Here is a 14,997-nt window from a genome sequence, read left to right as displayed (position 1 = left end):
GAGAGAGTCACAAGCCAGGAACGCCTCATGATGCAATACGCAAGAAAAGAAAGAAGATTTACTGCCATTTTACTTTGTATTTGAGTAAAGTGAATAAATAAATGGTCTGTGGAAAATACATTTAATCCTGGGAACTGCGTGCACAGGAGTTTATTTTGTGTTTACTCCCCCCCGGCTGGCTACTTATTTGTCATGGCTGGCTAGTATGAGCCTTAGTGGAAAGCCCTGGGAATGCGTAAATGTCAAGTTCGATTTTAGATTTATGAACCCGAAAAAAATGTCGAAAAACCGGCGTTTAAAAAAAAAAATAAATAAAAAATAATAATAATAAATTCAACCGCACAAACCCGGCCAGTGGACCAGATATAGAACATTTTTTAATAATGGCCTAATGTTCTGATTGTAGAGATTCAGAGCAGGCTGCCAAAGTAGGCAGAATCTTTCAGACTCTTGAGATAGGTTGTGTATTGGAAAGTGGGAAGTCATAACTTGGAATCGTGCCATTTTCCACATCCGGGCATTTGTACGGAGCCCCTTCGGGGTCATGGCGTGGAAGTCATTTGAAGCTACTTTTGCATTCCCGCACAATACCCTTGTGTTGATCCTAACTGTATGGTAAGTGTGAAGGTACTGTGAGGGGAACACAAAAAAGTACTGTAGACTACGGAAGTGTGTTGCTGCCGCCACACCAGTGGGAAGGGGAAACCAGGATCATGAAATAGAGTCATAAACGATATATTTTCACGGTTTCCATTCATTATCCGTAACCACTTATTGTGTTGAGTCGTGGGCACTATATGTGAGCGTACACCCTGGACAAGTCGCCAAATCATTGCAAGGCTGAGACAGAGACAAAACAACCATTCACACGGTCAATTTCGAGCCACCAGTTAGCCTAACCTGCATGTCTTTGGACTGTGGTGGAAACCGGAGCACCCGGAGGAAACCCACACAGACTCCACACAGAAAGGCCCCCGTCGGCCACTGGACTCGAACCCAGAACCTTCTTGTTGCACAGTGACCGTGCTAACCACTTCACATTATCACGTGATAATTTGGTATTTATACCGTTAAAACATGAAACTTTTCCTGTGATAACTTGAAACTCATGTTTGAATGAAGTGTGCAGAGAATAAACTGGGCAATATGGCTCACTTACATGATTTAATCAAGTTCTACTTCATGTTTGGGTTGAGACATGGTGAGATTCTGCTGTTATTGAAGACGGTGCAATAAGTTTGTGCACTTAAAAGGATTTTAAAATCCATGGGGCTGTACAGAAGGAAGAACGAGTCCGTCCGACCCACCGGAGGTAGCTTGTAACTATGGAGCCGTTCATGTCCCTCCAGCTAATTAACAAGTGATGCTACCTCTAGCATCTCATAACAATATATTTTTCACGTTATTACGTGATACTGATTCCCCCCCCTTTTTTTCCCTGGTGTGGCAGCAATATGCTTCCGTAGCATACGGTTTACAAGTTATGCAGTACAAATATGTGGAATTAATCGGGAGTAAACAAATAATCGCTTGTACAGCTGCATTTCCATTAACCTGCTTAATGCACAATTTGAAATTGAACTAAAAAAAAAAAAAAAAAAAAAAAAAAATTATATGCGCATGCATTAGGTGGTTGTTCAGACGATTCCATAAAGCAATATTTCTCAAAATTGAAATGTAAAACACATTCTTCTCATAAGTCACATGATGACACGAAGTTGATTAGCTTTCCCATAACGGCATGTCCTAAAGCATTTTATTTCTCATACACCATAGCAAAATGCAGATGACTACAATTGGTTTTATTTTATATCAGCGTTCTTTTTTATCCGTTTATGCAAAATACTCATCATACCAGTTCCTGTGTAAACAGACTACAGAGATGAAAACCTATTAGAATGTATTCAAACTGCTGTTACAGAAAATAAAAAAAAAAAAAAAAAGAAGGTCAACCAACCAACATCCTCGTAGTGATTAGAATCAAGCATTCAACAACACTGTGGTACAATACAGATTCCCACAGAGACTCGATGTAGCCACAGATGGAAAGACATTATAGAAATAGTCAATAATGTTTTTTTTTTTCGCGGTCCGGTTTCCATCAAATCCTGCGCTTTGATTGGCTGGCGAGCAGGTCTGTATCTTACGGTACGGACCCCGGTTACGGCCCTCTGGCGACTCGCTCGTTCACAACAAACATAGTAGCAATTTTTGTCAACATTTATTTTCGCATTTCTCAGGAGAATAGCATTAATTTTACAGCATGGATAGCGATAACGACAGTCTTCACAGCGAAAGTGAGTTTTACTACCCTGAGGAAGAAGAAAAAGAAAACACTTCAGGAGAAAGCTGAAAACCTCTAACTTGCTAACGCCGAGCAAAAACACGGCTGAATCCTGAATGACTCAATTTTGTATAAATAGGGGACAACATAGGCGGCAAAATGTAGTTTTTTTCCTGCCATGGAAGTGCACTTGTATACCGAGGAGGAAGCCATTTGCATTACAGCCGTGAATGAGGATTCAAAATGGCGCCTCGGCTTGCTTTTCCCTTTTGGACGCTCTCGTTTTCTGTTAGAATTTGGTAAAGAAAAAAATAAAATAAATAATTTATATTTATATTTATATATATATATATATAAAAATTTTTTTTTTTAAATTTACCAGCTTAAGGTCGGTCCGTATGGTGAAATACCGTGACCTCGGCCCAGAGGGCCTCGTTCAGTACTTTCAAGACCCTGGTCACGGCATTTCACCATACGGACCTCCCAGTTGGTAAATAACATATGTATTTCGTTCTCTGGTTGGTGTCCGCCAGCCACTCGTGTGTGCGCGTGTGTGTGAGTGTGAGAGAGAGAGAGAGAGAGAGAGAGAGAGAGAGAGAGAGAGAGAGATTGAGACAGAGAGTGTGAGAGGGGGTTGTTCGAAATTCCAGAGATGTAATCTGTCATTCTCAACCTCCTAAGCCACTGATTTGTCCACTCCTGAAATTATTATAACGTCAGAAATCTGTTAAGAATAATAATAACAACAATGAGATAATATAATATTTGTACATGCCCAGCTGTATGTGTACATCATCCAAAGCACTGCTCTTTTATCATGTATATGATTCAAGCTCATGTGGTTCTGGACTACATAATGACAACTATGTAAACCTGCGCGTGCGAGAGAGAGAGAGATGTTTCGCAGACTTAGTAAGAAGATAAAACAAGACCCAGTGTGCTTTACAAACTGCAGTAGACATAAACACTGCCTGTGCTGGCAGTCAGATCCCAACAGAACAGAGCAACCCCCCCCTGCAGAAATCAAATATACAGCAAATGTCAGGAAACTTCGAGTTCTCCGTACACACACACACACACACACGTAAAACGTAGCACAAGTAATCGCAGCGGCGCTTCAAAACCCCTAAGAGTAGGACTAGACGGAGGCGTAAATGCCTTATCCTGGATGAACCGAGCTCCTGGTGCACATGTAGATCATTGCTCATATTCCTGCAAAGGAAATGCTGTCAAAATAAATGCTGCTTCACACTAATTGCTTATACCATACTTCAGGCCACTGCAATGATGCAACTTCCCCTAAATCACTGGTTCTCAAAGTCTTTTATTTTTTGTATGGATTTACTGTAAAACAGCCCTCAATTCAAAAACAAGTCTTTTAATTATTTCAAATCGGACCTAATGTCTTCTGACAGTGGAAAGTTCAGGAATAAAAGAAAGTGGTCTCTAAACGTCTCGTTATAAGCCTAATATTTGAACAGTTACATTATATTAATACAATATTAATATTTTTAATGGACGGGGGGAAAAAACCCATTAAAAACAGGTTATAACGGTCATACCACATTATCAAGACACAATGCAAATATCATAAACAGTGCAAAAAAGAAAAAACAACAACAAATGCATAGTATGCATGCAGTATGTAAGTCAACTCCAAAATTATTGGCACCCCAGGGCTCGACCTTAAGGACTGCCCGATTGCCCAGGGCAATATGTCCCTGACCGGGCAAGTTGGAATGAGCATATATTACGAACTAGCACCACAAAAATTAGCCTTTTTGATCTTTTATTTCCGTTCCTGAAAGTGTCCCTCACTACGTATCCGCCATCACGTCTTGGCTGTTTTCTTAGTCTCGGTTTCATTTACTGCTTTGCAAGTTATTTTATACACCCCCGCTGTTGTAGTATGGTACGCCTACTGTTTATAGACCCCTTGTGCATGACGTCACGCATCACGTGATGATTACAGCCAGGGTCAGACAGACACCGTCTTTCAGGCAAGCAAGGCTTAATCGGTCTTCAATACGGTTAATTTTCACGCTGTTTTTGCTTGTTCAAAACGAGAAATAGATAAAAAGGCATTACTGTCTCCCTGCCATCAAGAAAAAATGTTAACAAATAGAAGCAAATGCTTCAAGAACAAGTGGTTAAAGAATGCTCGCATTCGAGTCAGCGCCTTCATGAAAGCGTTTGATTTTCTTAAAGGTGAAGCCGCTTCCTTATTCGACACCGAAAACCCGGATTGGTTTCAAACAACTCGGGCATAAAAACTCAACAAGAAGCGACATGTGCGATAAATCCTGAAAGAACAGAACAGATTAAGAGCAGAGAGAGCTGGAGCTCTGTTTCTGTGATCAGAGGAACACAGTCCTGTGCAAAATATTTATATATCTATCTTTTTGAAATTTTGGATAAAATTGTCCGTTACAAGTAAAAAGCAACCAATAAACAAACGTAATCAATAACCAAACTTCAACTTGATGTGTGAGCTTCATTTTATGTTGCAATTCACAACTATTCTATAGTTTTTCTTAAAAAAAAAAAAAACCTCGCAAAACAGGGGGCAAGTGGAAATTTACCCCTCATTTTTTATATACAAGTAAACTCTTTTTTTTTTTTTACAAACAGTTAGTTGATGTGACACTTTTCCTCCCAACCCAAACTGCTTCCTGTGAAACAACTGTTCCAAAATTATTGCCACCCTCACAATAATATTTCGGCACTGAAACTCTTCTTGCATCAATAACTAACAAGGCCAAAAACACTTGTAGAGGAACATCGGGACCAGTACTGAATGCAGAACATGTAAAGAAGTCTTGAATTCAGACTACAGCATCTCAAAAGGGATCCGACCTCAATTTTATACCGTGCACTCATTTTTGCTCAGAAAGGTGCCAATACTTTAAGATTTGACCCTCAAGCAGATGTTCGGCTCGCTACGTCTAAATCAAAGTTCTCCCCAGAATAGCAAGAGTGACGAAATGGGTGGGAGAGGAAGACTTGCCCCATTTCTTGTACAGCCAAAATTCCCCACAGTCATATGGTCAAGTATAATGCAATAGACTTTAAGCAACTCTCCGGAGTAAACACACAGCAGTATGGCCAGGTTTCGCTTTAAACGGAGCACATTATTGGTGTAATTACACCGCCGGGGGAAGATTAACCACTAGAAATCCACTTTAAATGGGCAATAAAAACAGCTCTTGGCGTTTATTGATATACAGGGCGTCCCTTGACTCCTTTACAGGTGTAAGCCACACCAAAACAAAGCCAGCAGGTCAGCAGCGGACCGTGAGAGGATCTGTTTGCTCAGGCTAAGTGGCTCAGGCAGCAGCATTAGTGTGTACACGTCGGGTACAAATTAAACAGGATACTGCGGCAAGGAACAAGACAGGCAGGTTTAGGCCTGGATTCCTAATTACAGCACCTAAAGCACAGTCTGAGTGAAGGAAACGAACCGCACATACTGATCCTTACGCAGCGTGGGCCACTGTATGACTGAGAATGAAGAGGCTGAGGGTTTAGGTGCTTGGAGGATGTGCAGGGTTTTAGTGACTGTCGAGTCAGGAAGTAATAAGTTGTCGAGAATTACTTAGATACCTCTCTCCCCCCCGCCCCTCTCTCTACGCTCCAGCAGCTCTGAGGAACCAAGAGCAGGTTGCACATTTACAAGAAGAGGCCACATTACCAAGAAAGCTGTGCAAGATGGGTATTAATTTTCAAAAAATAAATAAATAAATAAATAAATAAATAATTTCAGGAATGTTCAGAACTGCTAGTTTGCATATAGAAATAACAGAAAAAAAAAAAAAAGAGATTATTTCTCTCTAACCTCTACAGTATAACTGACGAAACTGAATGATGGAACAGACCAGGAGCGACACAAATGTGATTTCAAGCCTGAATGGATTTTTTTTTTTTTTTTTTTATTTGCATTGCAAAACAACGGTCCATCTTATTCTGCATCACATTTACACAAAGTTTATCACATCACGCCTATTTCTAGACACTTACTAATTTCATAATAAAGCTTTGTGTTGTTCTGTTGGCAGATTTCGATCTGCCAGATCGGACACTACAGTGCATTGTGGCATTTCCAAAGTACCCTATACTTTCATTACAAAATGACAACACTGCTAGAATAGTAACCGTGCACTCTGAAACTTCTACCATTTTGCGACAGACATGTTTGTGCTCGCCGTTTTGTAATCCTGGTGTTGTTGCTGTAATCCATACTACAGTCCAACTTCCCTGTTGCTTAGAATACCTTTCGTAAAAGGTGCTGTGTGCAAGAATTCCAGTTGAAAGCATTCAAAATGACGACGAAATGGCCATTTTGACGAGAAACTGCAGAGAATATATAGTTAGGTCACGACATGTTGAGTGCTGGGATGTGAAAAACGTGCTTTGTTACAGCAGTTACCTGCTTACCTTTTTTTTGGGGGGGTGGGGGTGGGGGGGTGGCTGAAAAGTTGATTAAATTGGTCAAGTCTGACAGAGAAGGGAAAAGAGAATGAATAGGGCCCCGACCAGGAGAAACTCGATCGCAATGCCAAGCGACGACATTTGGACGAACTAAGCACAAAGTAACAGCCAAAGACAGGATTACAGATCATCCAGTCACAAACCCAGACATAGTATACCATCTTGTTTTTGGACCGAGTGCATGCGCTTTGCCGGAGGTGAAAAAGTTACAAATCTTTAGAAGATCATGAACAGTTTCGCAGTGGCTGGGTGCAAGATCTGCTAGTCACAAGGCGGCAAACTGCAAGGGCATAGTGAGTTACACTCGCAAAGGTAAAGTGGCCCAATTATTAAACCAAACAAAATACAAAACTCAAACACATTCAGGTATGTGATTATTTTATTGGGACATAAGCTCAAGTTTGATCAGTCACGTTAATTTAAAAAAAAAAAAAAAGTCACATAATTGCGGCATGCCATAGTGGTCTCATGCATTACTGATGAAAGAGATGGCTGTTTTCTTACTAAAAACTGAGCTAAGCAAGCTCTAATGTAAACTGCAGGTTAACACCATACAGTACATGAAGATACGATCGCAATGTTCTCTTGACCGGCTCTCAGAGTTTCTGCAGTTTGGTCGAATTGTGTGTATTCTTGTCCTGCTGTTAGACAGCAGTTACAGTGGTGCTTGAAAGTTTGTGAATCCTTTAGAATTTTCTATATTTCTACATAAATGACCAAAAACATGATCAGATTTTCACACAAGTCCTAAAAAAGTAGATAAAGAGAACCCAGTTAAACAAATGAGACAAAAATATTATACTTGGTCATTTATTTATTGAGGAAAATGATCCAATATTACACATCTGTGCGTGGCAAAAGTATGTGAACCTCTAGGATTAGCAGTGAATATGAAGGTGAAATTAGAGTCAGGTGTTTTCAATCAATGGGATGACAATCGGGTGTGAGTGGGCAGCCTGTTTTATTTAAAGAACAGGGATCTATCAAAGTCTGATCTTCACAACACATGTTTGTGGAAGTGTATCATGGCACGAACAAAGGAGATTTCTGAGGACCTCAGAAAAAGCGTTGTTGATGCTTATTAGGCTGGAAAAGGTTACAAAGCCATCTCTAAAGAGTTTGGACTCCACCAATCCACAGTCAGACAGATTGTGTACAAATGGAGGAAATTCAAGACCATCGTTACCCTCCCCAGGAGTGGTCGACCAACAAAGATCACTCCAAGAGCAAGGCGTGTAATAGTCAGCGAGGTCACAAAGGACCCCGGGGTAACTTCTAAGCAACTGAAGGCCTCTCTCACATTGGCTAATGTTTATGTTCATGAGTCCACCATCAGGAGAACACTGAACAACAATGGTGTGCATGGCAGGGTTGCAAGGAGAAAGCCACTGCTCTCCAAAAAGAACATTGCTGCTCGTCTGCAGTTTGCTAAAGATCACGTGGACAAGCCAGAAGGCTATTGGAAAGATGTTTTGGGACGGATGAGACCAAAATAGAACATTTTGGTTTAAATGAGAAAAGTGTAATGTTTGGAGAAAGGAAAACACTACTTTCCAGCATAAGAACCTTATCCCATCTGTGAAACATGGTGTTGGTAGTATCATGGTTTGGGCCTGTTTTGCTGCATCTGGGCCAAGACGGCTTGCCATCATTGATAGAACAATGAATTCTGAATTATACCAGCGAATTTTAAAGGAAAAATGTCAGGACATCTGTCCATGAACTGAATCTCAAGAGAAGGTGGGTCATGCAGCAAGACAACAACCCTAAGCACACAAGTCGTTCTACCAAAGAATAAAGTTAATGTTTTGGAATGGCCAAGTCAAAGTCCTGACCTTAATCCAATCGAAATGTTGTGGACAGACCTCAAGCGAGCAGTTCATGTGAGGAAACCCACCAACATCCCAGAGTTGAAGCTGTTCTATGGAGGAACGGGCTAAAATTCCTCCAAGCCGGTGTGCAGGACTGATCAACAGTTACCGCAAACGTCTAGTTGCAGTTATTGCTGCACAAGGGGGTCACACCAGATACTGAAAGCAAAGGTTCACATACTTTTGCCACTCACAGATAGATATGTAATATTGGATCATTTCTCAATAAATAAATGACCAAGCATAATAATATTTTGTCTACTTTTACGACTTGATGTCAAATACAGAAAATTCTAAAGGGTTCACAAACTTTCAAGCACTCAAATTAGATTGTATAAACCCTGTATTGAAAAAAAAAGGGGGGGGGGGGGGGGTTTGGGGGCTCAAAATAACCCTGCTATGAGAGTTCTATAAGAGAAGGTGAGGAAGGACTGTACACTTCCTCGTTTCTCCTGATAGAAGTGAGCCCCCTAACTTGATGATACACTGCCCCCTATGTGTTTGGAGTATGAATTCAACAGGTGGTCAATTCTTCCATATAACAACACCAGCTCTGCTACTCTGCAACTCACTCAATTCATTAATAAATACACGCAGGTATGGAGTCAGACTGCTTAGTGTGGTGTGTGTGTTTCTTCCTTCACAGGCCATGTTGAGCCGGCGGACAAAAATAACTCAGCGTTGCTTATATATCATGCTTGACACGTTGCTCTGATTGGCTGATCTGCCCGCGCACGAGCGCTCTAAAGCCTCGTATTGGTCAGAACGTGCAGCACAACACAAACTAAACATGGACACACTTCGATTCAACCAGGAGATTAAAACGACCAAGTGTAAAAAAAAAAACAACACACAAGACTGTATGAGCAGTAAGATAAACTATTTGAGAGTTTTGTTAAATATATATATTTAAAAAAAAAACCCATCTTGCGCATGCGCGCAACATTATCAACCTTTTATTTTTGGCGAACCGAGACAACTTTTCTGTTTCTACTTTAACAAGAGCTTTGACCCCGACTAAACAACAACTTCTAAACACGGATTTAAAGCTAAGGCTAATGCTAAACCGGTCCTGTATGTGAGTGAATGCAAGCCGCGCCGCGCCTCACGCGCGCGCACACGGATTAACAGAGAGTAAATATCGCTCACCCGCTGAAGGTCAGAAAGTACAAAGTTAAAGCCCGGCTTTTCCGCACGCACAGCTCGGTGACGGTAAAAGAGTGTCAGAGCCGCGCGCCTGCCGCTTCCTCGTCCGGTTCCTGGAAGTGAAACTGCTAGAAAAGTGTCCCCTGTGTGACTTTTTATTTCAAGCCGCTATTTGTTTTCGTGATGTGTCGCTGTCGCTCGGTCACCTGTAGGCACGTCAGACTGACAGCTGAGTTGACCAATCAGCACGCGGCGCGAGCCTTCCATGCCCGAACACGTCTTTCATAAGGCGTGCACGCGCTCAAGCGTGTCATAATATTTGTGTGTGCGAGCGCGCGCTAATTTACATTAATAACTCTCCGGGACTGCTTACAGATTTACTCTGTTTACACACTGATAAAATGGCTCCTGTGGAGTATACCTACTAACTTGTACAATACTCTAGTGCAATATTACAATATCACCTTGTCACTTTAGCTACAATGTCACTCTAATCATCTCATCTCATCTCATTATCTCTAGCCGCTTTATCCTGTTCTACAGGGTCGCAGGCAAGCTGGAGCCTATCCCAGCTGACTACGGGCGAAAGGCGGGGTACACCCTGCCCTTACGAAAATCTGCCATGGTTTACCATGGTTTTTATGTAGTAACCATGAGATACCATATGGTTATTCTAAGTACTATGAACCAACCAGGGGCGGCACGGTGGTGTAGTGGTTAGCGCTGTCGCCTCACAGCAAGAAGGTCCTGGGTTCGAGCCCTGTGGCCGGCGAGGGCCTTTCTGTGTGGAGTTTGCATGTTCTCCCCGTGTCCGCGTGGGTTTCCTCCGGGTGCTCCGGTTTCCCCCACAGTCCAAAGACATGCAGGTTAGGTTAACTGGTGACTCTAAATTGACCGTAGGTGTGAATGTGAGTGTGAATGGTTGTCTGTGTCTATGTGTCAGCCCTGTGATGACCTGGCGACTTGTCCAGGGTGTACCCCGCCTTTCGCCCGTAGTCAGCTGGAATAGGCTCCAGCTTGCCTGCGACCCTGTAGAACAGGATAAAGCGGCTAGAGATAATGAGATGAGATGAGATGAACCAACCATAGTATTACTATGGTTCATCCATGGTACTGCAGTAGCTGTGGTAGCATCATAGTTGTATGTGTAATAGGTCATAGTAACTACGAAATTAGTTTAAAAAGGGATAGTATGGTTTTTAAAAGGATGCACTAACTGTAGTATTACCATGCTTTCGTCCAACAGTCAGTGCTGTAGAGAAGGATCTCGATTAACAGCCCAGATCCATTAACATTTACTTAGAACCTAAAAATTTAAGTGAACATTGAGGTAAAATGCACCATGGTTTTCATGGTTACCCAAAAAACCATGAAAACCATGAATAACTATAAACCATGGTAAAACCATGGTTAATTTTCGTAAGGGTGGACAAGTCGCCAGGTCATCACAGGGCTGACACATAGACACAGACAACCATTCACACTCACATTCACACCTACGGTCAATTTAGAGTCACCAGTTAACCTAACCTGCATGTCTTTGGACTGTGGGGGAAACCGGAGCACCCGGAGGAAACCCACACGGACACGGGGAGAACATGCAAACTCCACACAGAAAGGCCCTCGCCGGCCACGGGGCTCGAACCCAGACCTTCTTGCTGTGAGGCGACAGCGCTAACCACTACACCACCGTGCCGCCTAGCCTTAACTCAGGTGCAATATACTATGCATATAGGAATCATTGTATATAAAATCACTTCATTTTGCTTTTACTTAAGTTATTGAACTTATTTAAATTTATTTTATTTTTATTTATTCTTTTTTCAGACGATTTTATCTTCTATTTTTAGACATGTTGACTTCATCTCTGATTCAGGAGCTTGGTAGCTCGAACCCAGACCTTCTTGCTGTGAGGCGACAGCGCAAACCGTGCCACCCAGTTTGTGAATCCTTTAGAATTTTCTGTATTTCTGTATAAATGATCAGATTTTCACCCAAGTCCTAAAAGCAGATAAAGAGAACCCGGTTAAACAAACGAGACAAAAATATTCTACTTGGTCATTTATTTATTAAGGAAAATCAATGGTAAAAGTACTAGTGCATCTCAAAAAATTAGAATATTATGAAAAAGTTCAATATTTTCCATCAGTTATTTAAGAAAGTGAAAATGTTATATATTATAGAGTCATTACACATAAACTAATGTTTCAAGCATTTTTCTATTTTAATTTTAATCAGTATGGCGGGCGGCACATTGGTGTAGTGGTTAGCTTAAATATTTACTCTGTGTTTACACACGGATAAAATGGCTCCTGTGGAGTATATCTACTAACTTGTACAATACTCTAGTGCAATATCGCATGTCCTGATGTGCAATATTACAATATCACCTTGTCACTTTAACTACAATGTCACTCTAATCATATTGTCATTTTATTTATTTGCCATATTTTATCTGCTGACTTTTTTTAATTAATTTATTTATTTATTTACTTTGGCAACAGGCCTGCCATTGTATATTGTACATAATACACTGTGTTTTTTCCCCACCCATTTTTGTGATTTTATTCTTTTTGTGATTTTATTTTCTTGCTCTTTTAATGGACCGCTTTTCGCCCTTCTAATTGCCCTTCGGGGATAAATAAAGTTTTGTCTAAGTCTAAGTCTAACTTGTGCTGCCTGTGCAATACACTTATCTTACAGTGGTGCTTGAAAGTTTGTGAACCCTTTAGAATTTTCTGTATTTCGGTATAAATGATCAGATTTTCACCCAAGTCCTAAAAGCAGATAAAGAGAACCCGGTTAAACAAACAAGACAAAAATATTCTACTTGGTCATTTATTTATTAAGGAAAAGCAATGGTAAAAGTACTAGTGCATCTCAAAAAATTAGAATATTATGAAAAAGTTCAATATTTTCCATCAGTTATTTAAGAAAGTGAAAATGTTATACAACCCTGATTCCAAAAAAGTTGGGACAAAGTACAAATTGTAAATAAAAACGGAATGCAATGATGTGGAAGTTTCAAAATTCCATATTTTATTCAGAATAGAACATAGATGACATATCAGCTGTTTAAACTGAGAAAATGTATCATTTAAAGAGAAAAATTAGGTGATTTTAAATTTCATGACAACAACACATCTCAAAAAAGCTGGGACAAGGCCATGTTTACCACTGTGAGACATCCCCTTTTCTCTTTACAACAGTCTGTAAACGTCTGGGGACTGAGGAGACAAGTTGCTCAAGTTTAGGGATAGGAATGTTAACCCATTCTTGTCTAATGTAGGATTCTAGTTGCTCAACTGTCTTAGGTCTTTTTTGTCGTATCTTCCGTTTTATGATGCGCCAAATGTTTTCTATGGGTGAAAGATCTGGACTGCAGGCTGGCCAGTTCAGTACCCGGACCCTTCTTCTACGCAGCCATGATGCTGTAATTGATGCAGTATGTGGTTTGGCATTGTCATGTTGGAAAATGCAAGGTCTTCCCTGAAAGAGACGTCGTCTGGATGGGAGCATATGTTGCTCTAGAACCTGGATATACCTTTCAGCATTGATGGTGTCTTTCCAGATGTGTAAGCTGCCCATGCCACACGCACTAATGCAACCCCATACCATCAGAGATGCAGGCTTCTGAACTGAGCGCTGATAACTTGGGTCGTCCTTCTCCTCTTTAGTCCGAATGACACGGCGTCCCTGATTTCCATAAAGAACTTCAAATTTTGATTCGTCTGACTACAGAACAGTTTTCCACTTTGCCACAGTCCATTTTAAATGAGCCTTGGCCCAGAGAAGACGTCTGCGCTTCTGGGTCATGTTTAGATACGGCTTCTTCTTTGAACTATAGAGTTTTAGCTGGCAACAGCAGATGGCACGGTGAATTGTGTTCACAGATAACGTTCTCTGGAAATATTCCTGAGCCCATTTTGTGATTTCCAATACAGAACCATGCCTGTATGTGATGCAGTGCCGTCTAAGGGCCCGAAGATCACGGGCACCCAGTATGGTTTTCCGGCCTTGACCCTTACGCACAGAGATTCTTCCAGATTCTCTGAATCTTTTGATGATATTATGCCCTGTAGATGATGATATGTTCAAACTCTTTGCAATTTTACACTGTCGAACTCCTTTCTGATATTGCTCCACTATTTGTCGGCGCAGAATTAGGGGGATTGGTGATCCTCTTCCCATCTTTACTTCTGAGAGCCGCTGCCACTCCAAGATGCTCTTTTTATACCCAGTCATGTTAATGACCTATTGCCAATTGACCTAATGAGTTGCAATTTGGTCCTCCAGCTGTTCCTTTTTTGTACCTTTAATTTTTCCAGCCTCTTATTGCCCCTGTCCCAACTTTTTTGAGATGTGTTGCTGTCATGAAATTTCAAATGAGCCAATATTTGGCATGAAATTTCAAAATGTCTCACTTTCGACATTTGATATGTTGTCTATGTTCTCCTGTGAATACAATATCAGTTTTTGAGATTTGTAAATTATTGCATTCCGTTTTTATTTACAATTTGTACTTTGTCCCAACTTTTTTGGAATCGGGGATGTATATTATAGACTCATTACACATAAACTAAAATGTTTCAAGCATTTTTCTATTTTAATTTTAATCAGTATGGCGGGCGGCACAGTGGTGTAGTGGTTAGCTTAAATATTTGCTCTGTATTGTCACTTTAACTACAATGTCACTCTAATCATATTGTCATTTTAATTTTATCCACGCGTCATTTTATTTATTTGCCATATTTTATCTGCTGCCTTTTTTTTTTAAATTTATTTATTTTTTACTTTGTTACTGGCAACAGGCCTGCCATTGTATATTGTACATAATACGCTGTTTTTTTCCCACCCAATTTTGTGATTTTATTCTTTTTGTGATTTTATTTTCTTGCTCGGGGCAGCACGGTGGCGTAGTGGTTAGCGCTGTCGCCTCACAGCAAGAAGGTCCGGGTTTGAGCCCCGGGGCCGGCGAGGGCCTTTCTGTGCGGAGTTTGCATGTTCTCCCCGTGTCCGCGTGGGTTTCCTCCGGGTGCTCCGGTTTCCCCCACAGTCCAAAGACATGCAGGTTAGGTTAACTGGTGACTCTAAATTGAGCGTAGGTGTGAATGTGAGTGTGAATGGTTGTCTGTGTCTATGTGTCAGCCCTGTGATGACCTGGCGACTTGTCCAGGGTGTACCCCGCCTTTCGCCCGTAGTCAGCTG

General features: G+C 41.1%; 1 protein-coding gene across 1 annotated transcript in view; it reads right to left on the bottom strand.

The window, feature by feature from the left end:
- The window catches only part of tfeb (transcription factor EB), an 82,748-nt gene extending 72,722 nt beyond the window's left edge, over positions 1 to 10,026 (bottom strand). Inside the window, exon 1 of the mRNA XM_060910161.1 lies at positions 9,793 to 10,026. The gene's annotated coding sequence lies outside the window, so the exon portion shown is untranslated. The remainder of the gene's footprint in view (positions 1 to 9,792) is intronic.
- Positions 10,027 to 14,997: the final 4,971 nt, after the last annotated feature.

This window comes from Neoarius graeffei, chromosome 26, assembly GCF_027579695.1.
Source record: "Neoarius graeffei isolate fNeoGra1 chromosome 26, fNeoGra1.pri, whole genome shotgun sequence".
In the NCBI taxonomy this organism is placed as follows: domain Eukaryota; kingdom Metazoa; phylum Chordata; class Actinopteri; order Siluriformes; family Ariidae; genus Neoarius; species Neoarius graeffei.
This window is presented reverse-complemented; position numbering and strand designations above follow the sequence as displayed.